General features: G+C 38.9%; 1 non-coding gene and 1 pseudogene across 1 annotated transcript; both read left to right on the top strand.

Moving 5' to 3' along the window:
* Positions 1-780: 780 nt before the first annotated feature.
* On the top strand, positions 781-5,705 carry LOC113355238 (annotated as a pseudogene).
* Positions 5,706-6,120: 415 nt separating this feature from the next.
* Positions 6,121-6,200, top strand: LOC113362521. Its single transcript, XR_003365771.1, has one exon. It is a non-coding gene; the product is annotated as a small nucleolar RNA U30 (small nucleolar RNA).
* The last annotated feature ends 14,159 nt before the right edge of the window (positions 6,201-20,359 follow it).

Genomic DNA, 20,359 nt, shown 5'->3' with positions numbered 1-20,359 from the left:
TTTAGATGATTAAGATTGTCTGATAATAATTATAATAATGATGATTAAGAAATCCCAACTGTTTAATTGAATCTTGTTTTTAAATAAATCCAACTGTTTTAAGTGTCCAAATTGATAACTGTTGTTAATATCTTCCAGGGGTCAAATGAAATAACTTTTCAGTTTCCTATAGAAAATGATATAGTAAGCCTCTATGTAATCCGATTTGTTTCCATTGCAGTGGGTGCGGAGCTTGCGTTGTTCTTTTGTCAAGTATGATCCTGTACGCGAAAAGGTTGCGGATTTTACAGTGAGTTCATGCTTGACACTTCTTTCCAGTGTAAATGGGTGTTCAATTACAAAGGCCTCGGAAGCATTACAGATGGGTTCCACACCATCCACAAAAGAATGTCTGGTTTCCATGCTTCTCAGTGTGGGTTTTGTACTCCAGGCATGTGTATGTCTCTCTTCTCAGCTCTTGTTAACGCTGAAAAAACACAAACGCAAAATCTGCGTCCTGGATTTTCCAAGCTCACAGAGTCAGAAGCTGAGAGGCTGTTTCAGGTAACCTTTGTCGGTGCACGGTTATCGTCCAATAGCTGATGCCTGCAAAAGTTTTGCTGCTGATGTCGACATGGAAGATTTAGGTTTGAATTCCTTTTGGAAGAAGGGAGATAGTGAAAGTGTAAAACTTTGTAATTTACCCTCATATGACCCTGGCAATGAGATTTGCACCTTCCCCAAGTTCTTAAAGTTTGAAACTAAATCCAAGATCCTCAGGGATTCAAAAGGGCAATGTTGGTACAATCCTGCTAGCCTTGAGGAACTTGAGCATTTAATGGAATCCGTAGAATCTGAAAATGGCACTAGTGTTTGCGTAGAAGGTTGCGTCAGAGTTCATCCGCAATTCTGCGAGTTTGGGAGGGAATTTGGTCATGGCACAAAGGAAACAGTTTCCCTCAGATATTGTAACTATACTTCTTGCAGCAGGTTCATCCCTCATCATACTTAGTGGCTCCAAAAGAATAAAAGTTACGTTAGAGGAATTCTTAAGTAGTCCACCTTGTAATACCAAGACCGCTATATTAAGTATTAGAATTCCAAGTTGGGCCTCAATGAACATTTTTTCTTCTCAGAGTGGATCCGGATTGATGTTTGAGACATACCGAGCAGCACCACGACCCCTCGGAAATACCTTGGCTTACCTCAATGCTGCTTTCTTGGCCGAGGTTTCGCTCTCTAAAGTATCTGGTTGTAGTGTCCTAGAAAAGCTTCAGTTGGCTTTTGGTGCTTATGGAACAAAGCATGCAATAAGAGTAAGAAAGGTTGAGGAATTTTTAATCGATAGATCTCTTAGTAAAGATGTTCTGCTTAATGCCATAAATATTCTTAGAGTCACAATAATACCTGATGAGGGTACTTCAAGTCCTGCTTACCGGTCAAGCTTGACTGTCAGTTTTCTCTTTGATTTTCTTCACCCTCTTAAGGAAGTTAGTACTGCGATGCTGAATGATGGCTTGACGAGAGATACTAATTCTTCAGTGGTTACTGCTTCCAAAGGCAACAATAGTTTTGATCAGCGGTCACATGTCAAAAAGGCGGGTTTGCTCTCTTCTGGGAAGCAAGTCATAAAAGTCAGTACGGAGTTTCATCCAGTTGGTCAGCCTACTAAAAAATCTGGAGCCGAGAATCAAGCTTCTGGTTTGTTATATACAAATTTTTACTATTGCCTGCAGTTCCTTTTCTTCTTAGTTAGCTTAGTGTTAAATGGATTCGCTCTTTTTGTTGTTGTTACACTTGTCACTACATCCTCTAAGCCTTTTGAAAACTCTTCTGTTGGTAGGTTAATTTTAGAACTGACAGTTCAGAGATAACACGGAACTAAGCTTTCTTTTTTAGTAGTTCCCACGAAATGTGACTCCAATATTAAATATGTAGGTGAGGCTGTATACGTGGATGACATTCCTTCTCCCAAGGATTGCCTTCATGGAGCAATGATATGTAGCAAAATGCCCTTGGCATGGATTAAGAATGTAAAGCTCAAGTCATTTCCTTCACCAGATGGAGTTGTTAAGGTTATTTCTCTTGAAGACCTCCCTAAAGGAGGGAAAAATGTAGGGGGTAACACAAGGTTTGGTACTGATCCCCTATTTGCTGATGGACTTGCTGAATTTGCGGGCCAGATGCTTGGCTTTGTAGTATGTCATATTCTCTTGTTAGAATACAAACTGAACTCTTTAAACATTACTGTTTTGCCATTTCCTTAGATATTCAATATGGTTGGTGTAGGTTGCAGATACACAGAAACATGCAGATATGGCGGCGGATAGTGCAATGGTAGAGTACGACACTGAAAATCTTGAACCACCCATTTTATAAGTAAAAGATGCTGTTGCTAGATCTAGCTTCTTTGAAGTACCACCTTTCCTTTCCCCAAAGCAGGTAGGAGATTTTTCAAAAGGAATGAGCGACGCAGATCACAGAATTATCTCAGCAGAGGTGCTTGTCAAAAACTTTACTGTTCAAAATGCTATTTTCAGATCGAACTCAGTATGTTTCTTAAGTGTAACCATGTAATGGTATCTCAATGGATGCACAGTTATTTATTATTTCAGATCAAACTTGGATCTCAGTATTTCTTTTATATGGAGACACAAACTGCCCTTGCGGTACCAGATGAAGATAACTGCATGGTTGTTTACAGCTCCACTCAGGCCCCAGAGAACACACAGATTGCAATTGCTAAATGCCTAGGTCTTCCCGAACATAACGTCCGTGTGATAGCGAGAAGAGTTGGAGGCGGGTTTGGTGGAAAAAACCTGAAATCTATGGCTGTAAGTACAATTTTGTTTATTTAATTACTATGCAAACCTTGTTAGACCAAACTCCGTCCGTTCGAATGAGTCTTTTCAAATTTGGAAGTCATTGGGTTTTCATCCTGATTTGGAAACTGTACAAATAGTTCCTGTCAAATGGTGTGTGGTCATTCAACTTAAAGTGGCAGGTTTTTGGACCGGTTAATATCCTTGTACTACCTTTGTTGGGGCATCCTCCCTTATCCTGCAGAATCTCACAATGAACCAAATATGATCTTATCTGTTGCATTGTGTTTTTTGGTTGTGCTAAGTTTGTCTAAACTCGAGAATTTCATTGATGTTGATACTCGTATTCTTTCACATTCTGCATTCAAACCAGTAAAACCAAGCTCACAATCAAAGAACTTATGTATAGGTTGCAACAGCATGTGCAGTTTCTGCTCACAAACTACGACGTCCTGTCCGAGCTTACCTCAATCGCAAGATCGATATGATAATGGCAGGAGGAAGACACCCAATGAAAATCATTTACAGCGTGGGCTTCAAATCTGATGGAAAGATCACTGCTCTACATCTTGATATACTAATCAATGCAGGAGCATTTCTGGATATAAGCCCAATCATGCCAGATAATATGGTGGGTTCACTGAAGAAGTATGACTGGGGAGCTTTATCTTTCGATATAAAACTTTGCAGGACAAATCTTTCTGGTAAGACAGCCATGAGAGCACCGGGACATGTGCAGGGATCCTTTATTTGTGAGGTTGTGGTTGAGAATGTAGCATCATTTCTTTCTTTGGAAGTCGATGCTGTCAGAAAAAGAAATATACACACATACGAGAGCCTCAAATTATTTTATCAGGATAGCGCGGGTGAACCTCCAGAGTATACTATGCCCTTGATTTTAGATAGGTTAGCTATATCTTCAAGATTCCACCAAAGGGTAGAAGAAATAAGACAGTTTAACATCTGTAACAAGTGGATAAAAAGAGGAATCTCCCGGGTGCCCATATTTTATGAAGTGAAGGTGAGACCAACCCCAGGTAAAGTGAGCATTCTAAATGACGGATCGGTGGTGGTTGAAGTTGGAGGTATTGAGCTAGGTCAAGGACTTTGGACAAAGGTGAAACAGATGGCAGCATTTGCTCTGAGTCCCATAGAGTGTGATGGAAGTGAGGATTTATTGGACAGGGTTCGGGTCATTCAGACTGATACATTGAGCCTGGTACAAGGAGGATTTACTGCTGGGAGCACTACCTCAGAGTCAAGTTGTGAAGCAGTTCGCCTTTGCTGTGATGCCTTGGTTGAAAGACTAATCGTACTCAAGGAAAGGTTACTAGAGAAGATGGGTCCAGTTTCATGGGAAACTTTGATAGTCCAGTTACCTTCCGATCTATAAGTTTCTAATAATATTGTCTGCTATACTATTTTCTCACCCCAACTCGTCTGTCTTTCAGGCACATCTCCAATCTGTCAACTTATCTTCAAGTACTTATTATGTTCCTGATTTCAGTTCATGCGTTATCTGAATTATGGCGCCGCAGTGAGTGAGGTGAGTTAATGGCATCAATAATAATGTGCGCATAGTTACTACTTATTTTTCGATACAAATTATAATGAATGCTTGTTGTTATTCGTTAAATGTAGAGGTGGAGATTGATCTTCTCACAGGAGCAACCAGTATCTTGCAAACAGATATTGTCTATGATTGTGGCCAGAGCTTAAACCCTGCTATTGATTTGGGACAGGTTTGCTCAACTGCAACTTATTTATTTCTCATCCAACTTCTTAAGAGTTTTTCTTCTTTGTTTGAGTGCTTAAATGGGTTTCGCTTTTCAGATTGAGGGAGCTTTCATTCAAGGAGTAGGGTTTTATGATGGGGGAGTACCTGACAAACTCTGAAGGATTGGTGGTGTCTGATGGAACATGGAACTACAATATCTCAACTATTGACACTATCCCAAGACAGTTCAATGTTGAGATGCTGAACACTGGGCATCATAAGAAACTTGTTCTGTCCTCTAAAGGTTCCATATTTAACTCAAACCTTTAACCTTTAGATAATACGTACAATGAATTAGGCTGCCAAGAAAGTTGAAGTCTAAGATTATATCCAACAGAAATTGCAGTATTGTCGGAGATAGTGAGATGATGAAAATGCAAATATGCAGAAATTCTATGTATGACTACATTGGGATTAGGAGTAGTATTACGAAAGATAATATCATTTGACATCTGTGACTAAATTGATTACGCTTAAAACTATCTTAAGGTAGGATGTGTTATATGTCTTCTCCGTTTGTGAGTCCATTAACTATGGGTTTTGTTGTACTTATGGCTGCTTCAGTTCACTGTGCAACGAGGGCTGCCATTAAAGAAGCAAGAAAACAGGTTCTCTCTTGGAGTGGGTCAGAATCAGGATCAGATGCGTCGACATTTCAACTTGAAGTCCCAGTAACCATGCATGTAGTGAAGGAGCTATGTGGGCTTGATAATGTCGAGAGGTATTTAAAAAGCTTGGTGGCTTCTCATTAAAATGGATTACAAGACCAGAAAGAATCCATTCCCAAACAGGTTCGTCTGGTATTAGTTCCACCCCTACGTCACCATGCACTATTTGTACAGTTTCCAAAGTCGGAGCTCTCCTCACAAAGAATTTACCCCAGTGGTCGGAACATAAATGAGTTTTTCATGATCTCGACTGTGATTAAGCCAAATGTTAATCCAACCATTGGAAAATATGAGTATCATTCAACTCGTTCAGTTAATTTAGATAATTTTACTACTTATCAAATTTTTAGCAAGTATCATCACAAATCACAACTATCCATATGTGATTGGTTATCCATAGCCAACTAAATTCTTGCTTGTATCTCTCTTATTTGTCACAGCAGGGTATGAACATTTTTTTTTTTTGAACGTCACCTAGAATCGTGGAGTTGATGTTGAATCTAACCATGTCTGGTTTATAGATCTTGTGGATTGGATTTTACCTGTAATTTTGCAGACTGATACGGATGAAATCCTCGGTTCCCGACTTTTTACGCACTAGTTCCCACTTTGCAAATTTGGACTTCTTATTTGGTGTGGGATAAATGTAAGCCCAACCCAAATCAACTATGCCAACTGATCTACAAACTAACCCTAACCCTAACTGGGAGCTATATAAGCGAAGGCTCTCCACAATCTTAGAAGAACAACGAAATACTTTATTACGGCTTGTTAGTTCTCTTGAATTCATTTCGTTTCAATTCTCGATTCATTTTAATTTCTGTAGATTTATATATTTTGAATTTCTGAAAAGTGAAACAAAAGAAGAAGAAGTTGCAGTGATGATTAAACATCTCGTTAATCTGATTAACAAATGAGGATAACTCTGTTTCCATTCTTAACTAGATTCTGAGCATCTTCTTCTTCTTTACCCTGTTTTTTTTTTTACAAATGATACGGGTTTTTCTTACTTGTCGATTTAATAGGATTACTTTTTGATTTCCTGTAACTTGTGAAATTGTATTTAACTTGGAATTATATAATTTTCTGTCGGTCAATGTTTAGATCGAGATGTAATTTTGACATGAATAATTGAACCTGTAGATTTCCGTATCTGGTTATAAACTTGGAACGACACACTCACGTGAAGAGACAGCACCTGTAAAAGATTTAAAATCTGAAATCCTCTACTTGGATTGACTATTTTTTTTTCCTATAACCAGTAACTCGGTTGAAAATCTTTTGGAAAAAAATTAGGCTTGTTTTATGGAACATGGGAACTGAAGTAACCTATTAGTTATGCCATCATCCTCAATAAGTAGGAGGTGAGCACTCCATGGAGGACCTTGCAATTTCGAGAGGGAGCCAGGTGCCGGTGTGTGAATTTTAAGGTGACCACTACTTCTTTGGAGCAGGTAGTGGGTGCTGCTAACTATTTGGATTTGGGACGAAATCGAAGGGACAGGGACTAAAATATGCGAACTAGAATTAATGATTAATCTTTTTTTTTATGCGAAAAAGAATTGAATTAACTTGAAGTTGAAATGTCTAGCGATAACTGACTCAATAAAATTTGGGGAATCATCTAACCAGACTCTAGAGGCTCTATGCCTTCTGTTGTGCTTTGCTAGAATATCAGCAGACTTATTATACTGTCTTGACATAAAACTACATTACCATTTAACAAAATAACTAAGTTTACTCATTGCATCAAGGAGGAGTGTTTCATTTTCCCAAGCAATTGTTGTTGCAGCTTTGTTGACGAAGCTTTCAATATTTTTGAGATCTGTCTCCAGGATAATATGTGTAAGCTTCAATTCCTTTCACCATCTAACCGCTTCGTAGAAAGCCAAACACTCTGCTCCAAACTAATTATTCCTGCATAGCATTTTGTTGCGCCCCTCTCCATGTACCTGCACAATCACGGAGTATTAGAGCAATGCCTATATTACCACTATTTACATTATGTGAAGCATCACAATTCAATTTAAAGAAAGGGGATTCTGGGAGCTGCCAATGTCTTTCAATGAGCGGTATTGGAAGAGTAGAGTTGTGCTGATTAAGTGAACTACCATACATCTTGTCAAGATAAGCTGCAAAATTTAAGACCTTCTTTACCACAGAATGTGGTTGAATCTTGACGTCCTGAAAATTTACTTCACACCTTGTATTCCAAAGAGACCAAGTAGTCACCAACATTAGCTGAAACCAACTCTCCCTGAAATTTTGTTGTTGCTTATGTTGTAACCAACTTTCGAACATTTCAGCCATAGTATTATAACCACCTGTTAAAGCCAAAGAACCTCCAGGAATGAGAGACCAGACAGCTCTTGAAAAAGGGCATTGGAACAACACATGCATGATAGATTCAGTGTGTTGATTACACAGAGGACATTGTAGATTAATGCTACGACAATTCCTTGACAGTCTCACTTTTGTTGGCAGGATGTCAGTGAGACACTTCCAGAAGAAATGCTTTATCCTTGGCCATGTTTGGATGCTCCAGAAATCCTTCCATTTGATCTCTGTATCTAGGATGGTGGTAGAGACTTGAAGGTTACCTTGACTTATTTCATATAATTTGTTGTAAGTAGATTTCAGAGAGAAAGATCCATTTTTGGTTAGCTTCTAGACAAGTTTGTCATCAGCTGAGTCTGAAATCCTCATATTTTGAATTCTGTCAGCTGTTTGAGCATCGAAGAGATAATGAATGAGATCCTGATTCCATTGCCTGGTATTCTGACACAGAAGATCACTAACCCAAATATAGGATTCACTGTCTTCTACACCAGCTTTTGGTATTGGTGGTTCGTTTAATCCTGGAATCCAAACATAATGCATAATATTCATTGTGTAAAGTTATCTGGCAGGCTTACAAAATAAAATAAAATAAAAAAAAGAAGAAAAGTAGTTCTTACTAAGAAGTACTACTTTCGGTGGAAGGCTACAAAGTAATTCCCAGTTGTACTAAGTTGAGCTTCCGAGACATTCTTTCTTCCTTCTTGGTCACAATGTAACGATCTACGTTACAAATTAGGACAAAAACAGTTCTCGAGAAGAAGAACTCGAGCAAGAGAAGCAGCTATGCTGTATTTTCCATTGATAAAAACAGGTGAGTACAATGATTGGTTATTAATAGACCAATCCTTATATCTGAATCGGACGGCTATCAATGCATCTCAACTAAACTGATTAACCTAATGACAACTGGACTCAACCCATTAACTCCTACTACAACAGAAATAAACAAAAACAAAGCCCACTAACAAAAGAGCAAGGTCTTTCATGACAAATCCCTCTCCTTCACTCAATCCTTGTCCTCAAGGATGAATTTGGAAATTGTACCTTTATGGGATGTTTATCCTCCCATGTGGGTTCATCAGTTGATAATCCTTCCCATTGAATGAGAACTTGAGCAACACTCTGATTTTTGTTCTTAACTTTCCTGGTACCCATCACTTGTAAGGGTCTGATCTTCAGCTTTCTTTCCTTAGTGACAGAGAGGGTAACTCAGTTTGAGGTAGCAAACCCACTCCTATCTTTGGCTTGATCTGAGAAACATGAAAGGTGGGATGAATTTTTGATCCAGCTGGTAGTTGCAGTTTGTAAGGAACCTTGCCAATCTTCTCCAACACTTGATAAAGACTATAGAATTTAGCAGCTAATTTGAGGTTTCTTCTTAACTGGACAGAAGTTTGCATGTATGGATGTAACCTGAGATAAACCCAATATCCAACCTCAAAGGATGTCTCAGACCTCTTCTTGTTAGCCTGCTGTTTAATCCTATGTTGTGCTGCCTCCAAGGCTCCCTTGAGTAATTGTCCCATTTGTTGCCTCTGCTGAATATAGTCATCAGCTTCCACATTTATACCCTGAGCTGCTGAAGTAATACCAAATTGGGGAGGAGGGTAGCCATAGAGTGCTTCAAATGGTGTGAGATTGAGGATGGTGTGGTAGCTAGTATCGTACCACCATTCAGCTAAGGATATCCAAGAAACCCACTTACTTGGTTTGAAGCTAGTCATGCATCTGAGGAATGTCTCCACACAAGCATTCACCCTCTCAGTCTGGCCATCAGTTTGAGGGTGATAAGCTATACTTAGGTATAGTGAAGTACCCAATCTTGCAAAAAGATCTTGCCAAAAGTTTCTTATAAAAACACTGTCTCTGTCAGACACAATACTCTTTGGAAGGCCATGCAACTTAATAATGGAGTCAAGGAATACCTTTGCTACTGAGGCAACTGTATAAGGGTGACTCAGAGCCATAAAGTGGTTGTACTTGGAAAACCTATCCACCACTACTAGAATGACTTATCTCCCTTCATATTTTGGTAGGCCTATGATGAAGTCCATACTGATGTGCTCCCAGGATTGCTCAGGTATAGGAAGTGGTTGTAAGAGTCCACCTGGTAGAGAAGTAAAACCCTTGTATTGTTGGCATATATCACATTCTTGCACATACTGTACAATTTTCTTGTGCATACCTGTCCAAAAAAAGTACAGTTTGGCCTTTTGGTAACTTGCTTGTGCTCCAGAGTGTCCACCAATAACAGAGGAGTGAACTGAAGTGATGATCTTTGTCCTCAAATTACCATTTTGACCAATATATATTCTACCTTTAAACCTCAGTATTCTTGGTTGTAAGAATAATCTTCTGTGGAAGTAACTTTAGCTAGCATTTTAGGGATCAATTATTGAGCCAGAGGGTCTTCTTCATAACTATCTTGAATATCCTTGAGACAGTTGGGATGTACTTCAGTTAATCTATTGCAAGAAGAGTTGTCTCCTATTTGTACTCTGGATAATGCATCTGCAACTTTATTTTCAGTTTTTTTTTGTATTTAAGTTCATAGTTATACCCTAATAATTTGGCTAACCATTTTTGCTGAAGCATTGAGTGTATCCTCTGCTCCATGAAATATTTTATACTCTGGTGATCAGTGTATATAATGAATTTGTTCCCTATTAAGTAAGATCTCCATTTAGTCACATCTATGACTACAACTATTAACTCCTTCTCATAAGTGGACATGGCCAAATACCTCTTTCCCATTCCTTTACTGAAGAAGGCTATTGGCTGATCTTCTTGCATAAGTACAACTCCTACTCCAGTATCACATGCATATGTAGCTAGCTCAAAGGGTTTGTTGAAGTCTGGCAATGCAAGAACTGGAGTAGTAGTAACAACCTTCTTGAGTTTCTCAAAGGATATTTGAGCAGATTCACTGCATTGGAACTTGTTCTTCTTGAGTAGTTCAGTGAGTGGCTTAGCTATCATTCCATAACCCTTGACAAATTTTCTGTAGTAGCCTGTAAGGCCTAGAAAACTGGTAGGTTTCTAAAAAGACCTACAAACTAATACCGCAAGTGCACGGTGTCGAAAGTGGCAAATGTGCAAGTACGGGTCGATCCACAGAGACTTGGGTGTGTGTTGATATTCTCCTAAGCTAATTCTCTAACAGTAACAGTGGTGCAAAACAGCAATGTAGCTAAACAGGACAGTGAGTAAAAGAGTAATACAGTGACAAAGACAGTGAGTAAAAGAAGTGAAGAACAATATGAAGTTACTAAGGCAGACAGTGAGCTAAGTGTAAGAAAGAATGTGGATTAAAAGGTCACTAGGGCAGTTGAATCTACCTCCTATCCTACACTAAGTGGATTCAGTCTCAATAATGTTCTTGTCCCTTGTATAGATAACGAAAAACTTCTAGGCTCTGCCGATTATCTAGATGGCAGTAAAGATTCTAGTCTGCTGCACATCAAAGGGTGGTTACATGAGAAAGATTTATTTTCACTAATATGATTCCTAACTCTAGTATTAGATGCCCTCTCACAAAACAAACTAACCACAGATCAATCATTTAGATAGTTAAATAATCCTGTTATTCACAACATTATAGCACAACAAGAACAATACTAAAACATAAATCAAAATTAGCAGTAGGTTATTGGTTTCATCTCAACCCTAGCAATGAACTCAGAACATAATTAACATTAAAATGGAACTAAACATGAAATTGCAAATAAACTGAACATAAAATATCATTAACAGAACAAGGAATTGAAAATAAACAAAACAGGAAATAAACAAAACAGAAACATGAACAAAACAGAATTCAAAACAGAACAGTAACTTAACAATATATCAAAACATGAACAACACAACATAGTTGAGGAACTGGCTAGTCCAGTCCTCTGAAGGGTGAAGCTGGCTAACCCAGGCATGGTTACAACACACACCCACACCTTCTATTTATACCCAGAATTCAAAATTAGGGTTTACAATGTTTTCCCCCAAATTCTCAAAATTAGGGTTAGATATTTTACCTAATTTGATGTGACAAATCACTCAAAACGGTCGACCCATTTCTTCTCTGCCTCTTCTGGTCCTTCTATGCCTTCAATTGACGCCTCTGCTGCTCTAATTGTTCCCTAGTTCGAGTTATTTTACTCACCCCAAAACCTAGGGTTTCAGTGGTTGTGAGATGGGGAAAATAACTAGGCTAGGGAGATGGGTTTAAGGTATGGGAGGTGATGGTGGTTGAGACAGCGTCTCTGTGATGGTCGGGGAAGAAGGTGGTTCGTACGGAGTGGCAGGGCATGGTGGTGGTGAAGGGGTTGCAGGTGATGGAAGAGAGGAAGTTTGGGGAAGAGAAGAAGATGTCGACAGTTTGGGGAGAAGGGGGTGTTTGGCTTGAGGTCGATGGGTTTGGAAGTTAGGGTGTTGAGCGGGTGTGGCAAAGGGTGATGATTTGCGAGGAAACGCGTCGGATGTGAGGATGGTAGGTGGATCCAACGGTGAGATGGGAAGATATTGGAGCGACCGTAGGATGAGGAAATGCAGCAAAAAGGACGGCTTCAGATGGAGTTAGGTACTATAGTGTTTGACGGGAGCTTCGGAGTTTGATGCACAATGATGAGGCGACCGTTGGATGATGAGATGGATCCAATCTGACGGCTCTCATGGAAATGGGTATGGATAATGGAAATGGATTTGGGTAAGGGTCTTGGGTCTTGGGTATGCCAAGCCCATATCTTCTTTAAAAACAATTCTTCCTCTTCAAGCCCACTTCTAATTGATCCGGCTCTTGCAAACATCATTCTTCGCTTCCTCCTAGCGGGAGTCTTTGCCGTTTCTTTGCTCTTTTTGCTCCGTGAGTTAACCAGGCTTTATTTAGTACCTAAAAATGCAAAATTAACTAAGAAAAGTATTTATTCTTGAAAACAACGAAAACACAGAATATGGGATAAAATGTATAATTAATGCACAAAAGATGAGTTAAATGCCAAGAAAAATATATAGAAATATGCACTTTTTAGCACTCATCAAATACCCCCAAACCTGAATTTTACTTGTCCTCAAGTAAAACAAAACTAAGGAAATCCTACCTATACCACTGTCGCTGGTCTCTCGAATGCATTTAGCGTATGCACTAAGCCTTTTAAACCACTAAGTGTCCCTAGTGGACGAGTGAAGTCTCGTGAAGGTTTGCTTAGAACGTACCTACAAAGTTCTAGGTCAAAATATAAGCTCAGATTCCATCAAATGTGACATGTGCAAGTCAGTTTAAGCTCACAGCAAAATGGAGATGTCAATCTAGCTATCAAAGGCACAATCCAAGCACTGATAACAAATAAAGACATGTGATAAGAGTGTAAAGTGTATCTACACATGTGTAAAGAAAGATCGGATGTTATGACTACTAATCACCAAGAGATAGTTTCTCAGGCTAAGAACCAAGGTCGAAATCTAGCTAGCTGTCCGGACTTTACGAGAATTGTGAATGAGTTGGAGGTATTTCACAATTACTCGCGTTGTACATCAATGGCATACACCCTTCCTTGCTTATTACAATAAAACACAAAATATGACTCTTATTTACATTGACTACTCTCTTTTATTTTTGGAACAAGAGAGGATGGAATTGAAAAATACTTGATTTTTTTTTTTTGTATTTTTCTGATATTTTTTTTTTCCTGAATATATACATCGTGTTTTTTTTTTTTTTTTTTTTTGATAAAGAAACACTTTTGATACATATACAAAAGGAAACAAAAGATTACATGACACTTTGCAAGAGGTAGCCCTTTTTGATGCACCCAGTTAAATTCGATGGTTGTCTTTCTTAATGTAACCTCCACCTTCTATCCCAACCAACCAAAGAACAAGCTAGTCAAGTTTCGTTCAGTATTCTAAAGTGATTGGCAATCGTGACTTCCTATCAAACACCTTGAAGATCGAGGCTATACATGTATTGGTAGATCGTGCGCGTGCAAATTTCTTATCACTATGTGAATTGTGCTAGAATCAGGGTGCCTAAATATCTAGACTAAGACTCCTAATAATTACATATTTGCACAAGAGTCAACATTTCAAGGTAAATGAGCTCCATTTTTATGTTTTTTTTCAATTTTTAATTTTTATTTTCATTTTCATTTTTCATTTTTTCAAAAAGAAGGAGTTCTTGTTTTCAATTATGGCATATTATCAAAGTATCTACTTTTCACCCCCAAACCTAAACTAAACATTGTCCTCAATGTTTCAAAATATGAACAAAATTAAATACAACATATGAAGAGGATCATGTTGAGTAGAGAAAAAGGAAAGAGAATACCCGATTTCGGCGAAAGCAATATTAGAACTCCGTTATTCAAGGCAAGAATCCAACATATGTCAGCCGAGATCATATTGGATTAGCAAAATATATACAAAAGGAACAAAAGGTTTTTAAGAAATTTTATCTACTGGATTATATACAAAAATTCACCATACACTAACAATCTAAAGAGTTGAGGATCAACCCAAAAGACAAAGTGTAGAGGTTTCAACAGCTTCACACAATATAACAGGAAAGAAACGCAAGTGAAACTGTGAAACAAAATGAGCTACCCCCAAACCTGGATTTTTCAACGGATAAAATTTTGGAAACAAAATCTCGCAGTTTTGGGGGTTCATCATGTACAAGGTCTAACTCAAAGTGAACTGTGCTAGGGACGGGCAAACATGCTAATTCCAACTGTGGCTCCTCAAAGATATTATACTTAGATGCAAAATAGTCCAAAAGGACTTGGGAAGCACACAGTTCCAAACCTAGATTAGGGACTCTCAGAAAATCGGTTTGACAATATGGGTACAAACCAAATCTAGGTTGGGTGGAAGGCCATCAGATTGTGACTTATGTAGGACGATAGGCACATCATTACTAATCACATCAACATCTCCTAAGTCTTCTACACGTGTCACAACATGCTCACAATCATCAAACAAATTGGCAAGATCACAATCAGAGTCATCAACATCATCAACAAATTTATTCTCATGCATCGGCAAATCAGGAGAAATATCACAATGTGACCTAGGTAGAGAATCAGACACATCAAATATATTTTCATGCATATTAATTAGTGTCTACAGAAGATTCAACTATTCCTATGTCATGCTCATCTTCACAGAATAATTGTACGAATCCCATGTCAATATCAAAATCATATGAATTACAATGAGTATTAGAAAAAACAACATTCATGAAGGTCGAGGGCGAGAAGCCATATGTTATTGAACCAACAGGTTCCACAATATTTTCATGTTCTTCTAACATATCATCATAATCATCATCATGGTAGCATGCATATTGGTCCTCATTAACAGTGGTGGTGTCATTAGTCGATTCATGTTCCTCTAAATTAGGTTCATATTCAACATCATTTACATGAATGGGACTAGACACTTCATTAGGGACAACATACATTTCCTCATGAATTTCCTCCTTTTGTAGGTGAAGCAAAATCTGATCTAAATATGCATGAATTCGTGATGTAGATCTATCAAAGTTTTGCTTACTGAGTCTTAAAGCTTCTGTGGTGGAGTCTAAATTCATGGGAGTACAAAATTCTTCATGTTCAAATTGTGGTGAATGGTACATGTGTGCATGGTCATTAGGGTTTACAAAATATTGATCGCAACCCTCAAAGGATTGATTATGGTCCCAATGACTACCATTCTCACAATTTATGGGCATTTCATACCTTGGATTTTCTCTAGATTGCCTAAAATTATGCAAAATATGACAATTCTCAACAGGGTGGTCTAAACTACCACATGCGGGACATGCATAGATTTCAGGTTGCCTAAGAAAATTAGATGTGACAGATTCCTCATGTGATTGCATTTCTAAAGCTGCGATTCGAGCTTCTAATTGATCGATCAGTGATGATTGTGTGAGTGAGGCACTAGCAAAATGTTCATTTTCACGTTGTGGTGAATGATGCATGTGTGAATAGTTATTAGGGTTCATGTATTGAGGCTCGGGACTTTGAAAATGTCCATAATAATTCCTATAACTATTGACATCATGGTCTATGGGAGGTTCATAACGTGAAGTATGTCCACACGCAAGTTCTCTAAGGGATTTGTTGTATTCCTCAACTGTAGACCAAGATCTAGACATGATTTGGCTCAAAAGCTAAGTAACTATGTTACAAAGCCCAAAATTTGGTTTTTTAATGGGTTTGGATTTTTGGGAAAAATTTGGTTTTTATGGGTAACATTTGGTTTTGTCGGGTTTTGGAAAAAGAAATTTGGTTTTTAATGGGTTTTAAAAAATTTGGACCTAATGGGAAAAGAAAACACTTTGGTTTATTGGGTTTTGAAAACTTTGGTTTTAGACTTTGAAGACAAAGCCCATTTGGGAGCTTTTGGTTTTGATGGGAGCAAATTTGGTTTTAAAGAGGTAGAAAGTTTGGTTTTTAATTGGGAGCAAAAATTTTGGTTTTAGTGTTGGGAGCAAGACCACATTGGTTGGAGAAATTGCTTTGCCAAGGGAAGGTGAACTAAGCCCACAATGTGTATGCAAACTGAAGCCCAATGTAGCTTTTGAAATAGCCTAACTGTTGTTTGTTTGGTCTGAGGCCCAGTTGGGCTTTTAAAAGTTCAGTTTTTATAATTTAAAACTACAGGCCCAAATCAATCTAACACCACAAGCCCACAAGCAATTAAACAAACAAGCCCACAAGAAATTAATTACAAACCCAACAGAAAAATGGAAAAAATTATTACAAGCCCACAAATTAAAAATGGAAGCCCACAGGTTGGGTTCTCTTAATGGGTTTAGGCTTACTTGCTTAAGCACAGCCCAGCTGCTCAGTTTGGTTGCAAAAGCCCAGTTGGGCTTTGGATCATCCTAAGCTTTTGTGTTTGTTGAGGCCCAGTTGGGCTTGGCTTATGAATGGCAGCAGCACCACTTCAGGCCTAGCAGTAGGAGCAGATCAGCAGCAGCAGCAACAGCACAACAGCAGGCTTTGGGTCAGGTCATACAGCAACAGGTGCAGAAGGCAGCAGCAGGCAGCAACAGGGAAAGTAACAGCCTCAGTTCCACCAGTTCACCAGCAACAGTAGAGGCAGTGCAAGAAGCAGCACCACAACAGCTACAACAGTAGTCTTGGCAGCAGCAGAGGCTGGCAGCAGCAACAGGAAAGAGGAAGAAAGTAGCAGCAAGTGGCAGGCCCAGCTGCAACTCAATCAGCAGCAACAGCAAGGGCTCAGCCAAGCAAAACAGAGTCACAACAGCACAGCAACAGGAGCACCTGGAAAGCTCAACAGAAGCTGTCAAGAACAACAAGAACAGCAAGCGAAAATGATGCAAAAGCGAAAAATTATGCAAAGATGAAAATGCAAGTTATGATGAGCTAAATGATTATACTAAATGCAAGATATGCAAGTGAATATCAGCAAGAGAAAGCAAGGAAAAACAGCACCCACACAATGCCAAGTCCCCGGCAACGGCGCCAAAAACTTGGTAGGTTTCTAAAAAGACCTACAAACTAATACCGCAAGTGCACGGTGTCGAAAGTGGCAAATGTGCAAGTACGGGTCGATCCACAAAGACTTGGGTGTGTGTTGAGATTCTCCTAAGCTAATTCTCTAACAGTAACAATGGTGCAAAACAGCAATGTAGCTAAACAGGACAGTGAGTAAAAGAGTAATACAGTGACAAAGACAGTGAGTAAAAGAAGTGAAGAACAATATGAAGTTACTAAGGCAGACAGTGAGCTAAGTGTAAGAAAGAATGTAGATTAAAAGGTCACTAGGGCAGTTGAATCTACCTCCTATCCTACACTAAGTGGATTCAGTCTCAATAATGTTCTTGTCCCTTGTATAGATAACGGAAAACTTCTAGGCTCTGCCGATTATCTAGATGGCAGTAAAGATTCTAGTCTGCTGCACATCAAAGGGTGGTTACATGAGAAAGATTTAGTGTCACTAATATGATTCCTAACCCTAGTATTAGCTGCCCTCTCACAAAACAAACTAACCACAGATCAATCATTTAGATAGTTAAATAATCCTGTTATTCACAACATTATAGCACAACAAGAACAATACTAAAACATAAATCAAAATTAGCAGTAGGTTATTGGTTTCATCTCAACCCTAGCAATGAACTCAGAACATAATTAACATTAAAATGGAACTAAACATGAAATTGCAAATAAACTGAACATAAAATATCATTAACAGAACAAGGAATTGAAAATAAACAAAACAGGAAATAAACAAAACAGAAACATGAACAAAACAGAATTCAAAACAGAACAGTAACTTAACAATATATCAAAACATGAACAACACAACATAGTTGAGGAACTGGCTAGTCCAGTCCTCTGAAGGGTGAAGCTGGCTAACCCAGGCATGGTTACAACAAACACCCACACCTTCTATTTATACCCAGAATTCAAAATTAGGGTTTACAATGTTTTCCCCCAAATTCTCAAAATTAGGGTTAGATATTTTACCTAATTTGATGTGACAAATCACTCAAAACGGTCGACCCATTTCTTCTCTGCCTCTTCTGGTCCTTCTATGCCTTCAATTGACGCCTCTGCTGCTCTAATTGTTCCCTAGTTCGAGTTATTTTACTCACCCCAAAACCTAGGGTTTCAGTGGTTGTGAGATGGGGAAAATAACTAGGCGAGGGAGATGGGTTTGAGGTAGGGGAGGTGATGGTGGTTGAGACAGCGTCTCTGTGATGGTCGGGGAAGAAGGTGGTTCGTACGGAGTGGCAGGGCATGGTGGTGGTGAAGGGGTTGCAGGTGATGGAAGAGAGGAAGTTTGGGGAAGAGAAGAAGAGGTCGACAGTTTGGGGAGAAGGGGGTGTTTGGCTTGAGGTCGATGGGTTTGGAAGTTAGGGTGTTGAGCGGGTGTGGCAAAGGGTGATGATTTGCGAGGAAACGCGTCGGATGTGAGGATGGTAGGTGGATCCAACGGTGAGATGGGAAGATATTTGAGCGACCGTAGGATGAGGAAATGCAGCAAAAAGGACGGCTTCAGATGGAGTTAGGTACTATAGTGTTTGACGGGAGCTTCGGAGTTTGATGCACAATGATGAGGCGACCGTTGGATGATGAGATGGATCCAATCTGACGGCTCTCATGGAAATGGGTAAGGATAATGGAAATGGATTTGGGTAAGGGTCTTGGGTCTTGGGTATGCCAAGCCCATATCTTCTTTAAGAACAATTCTTCCTCTTCAAGCCCACTTCTAATTGATCCGGCTCTTGCAAACATCATTCTTCGCTTCCTCCTAGCGGGAGTCTTTGCCGTTTCTTTGCTCTTTTTGCTCCGTGAGTTAACCAGGCTTTATTTAGTACCTAAAAATGCAAAATTAATTAAGAAAAGTATTTATTCTTGAAAACAACGAAAACACAGAATATGGGATAAAATGTAGAATTAATGCACAAAAGATGAGTTAAATGCCAAGAAAAATATATAGAAATATGCACTTTTTATCACTCATCAAATACCCCCAAACCTGAATTTTACTTGTCCTCAAGTAAAACAAAACTAAGGAAATCCTACCTATACCACTGTCGCTGGTCTCTCGAATGCATTTAGCGTATGCACTAAGCCTTTTAAACCACTAAGTGTCCCTAGTGGACGAGTGAAGTCTCGTGAAGGTTTGCTTAGAACGTACCTACAAAGTTCTAGGTCAAAATATAAGCTCAGATTCCATCAAATGTGACATGTGCAAGTCAGTTTAAGCTCACAGCAAAATGGAGATGTCAATCTAGCTATCAAAGGCACAATCCAAGCACTGATAACAAATAAAGACATGTGATAAGAGTGTAAAGTGTATCTACACATGTGTAAAGAAAGATCGGATGTTATGACTACTAATCACCAAGAGATAGTTTCTCAGGCTAAGAACCAAGGTCGAAAGCTAGCTAGCTGTTCGGACTTACAAGCACATATAGCATATAAATGCCCCATAACTCCATGTTTTTCTTTCTTACAAGCACTTCCTGACATGAGAGAAATGCTAGCAGCTTTAGTGTTACATAACAAGGTAACTTCTTCTCCACCCTTCTTGAAATTTATAGTCATTTTCTTAAATTCAAATTTAACTGGACTAATATCTCTCATCCAATCTACACCCAATACCATATCACAGCCTCCTAATCCCACTAATCTCATGTCAAACTGAAACTTATGCCCTTGCATGCTCCAGCTGAAGTTAGGGCATCAGGCATCACTGAGTAGTTTATTATCATCTGCTACAGCTACATGAAAGTCTGTAGTTGGCTCAATAAGAGCTCCACTGTTCTTGGCTAGCTCAGGGTCCATGAAACTGTGGGTGCTGCCACTATCTACCAGTATGGTGATGCGTCTTCTATTCTTAGTCTTGCCAAGAACTTTTATAGTATTGTGAGAAATATTACCTGACAAAGCATGTATTGAGATTTCTACTTCATCCTCTATCTATTGGATCAATGTTGTGTTGTCTGGTGACTCTTATTCAGATGTGCCATGTTCTTCATCATCTCCTACTAGCATGAATAGCTGTTGCTTAGAGCATTTATGACCCTGACTGTACACCTCATCACAGTTGTAGCACAAGCCTCTTTCACGCCTTGATCTCATTTCAGAATATTTAAGCTTCCTTATAGGAGGCAATTTTGGACTGCTTCTGCTCTTTGGTGAAGGGGAACTAGTTGTTGGTGAAGTAACAAAACCTTTACTGCTGCTGCTACTGGGAATGGAAAGAGGAGGTAGTTTTGGAATATACCTGATCCTTTT

Source organism: Papaver somniferum, chromosome 3 (genome assembly GCF_003573695.1).
Source record: "Papaver somniferum cultivar HN1 chromosome 3, ASM357369v1, whole genome shotgun sequence".
NCBI lineage: Eukaryota > Viridiplantae > Streptophyta > Magnoliopsida > Ranunculales > Papaveraceae > Papaver > Papaver somniferum.
The sequence above is the reverse complement of the archived record's forward strand: the minus strand, read 5'-3'. Positions and strand labels throughout refer to the sequence as shown.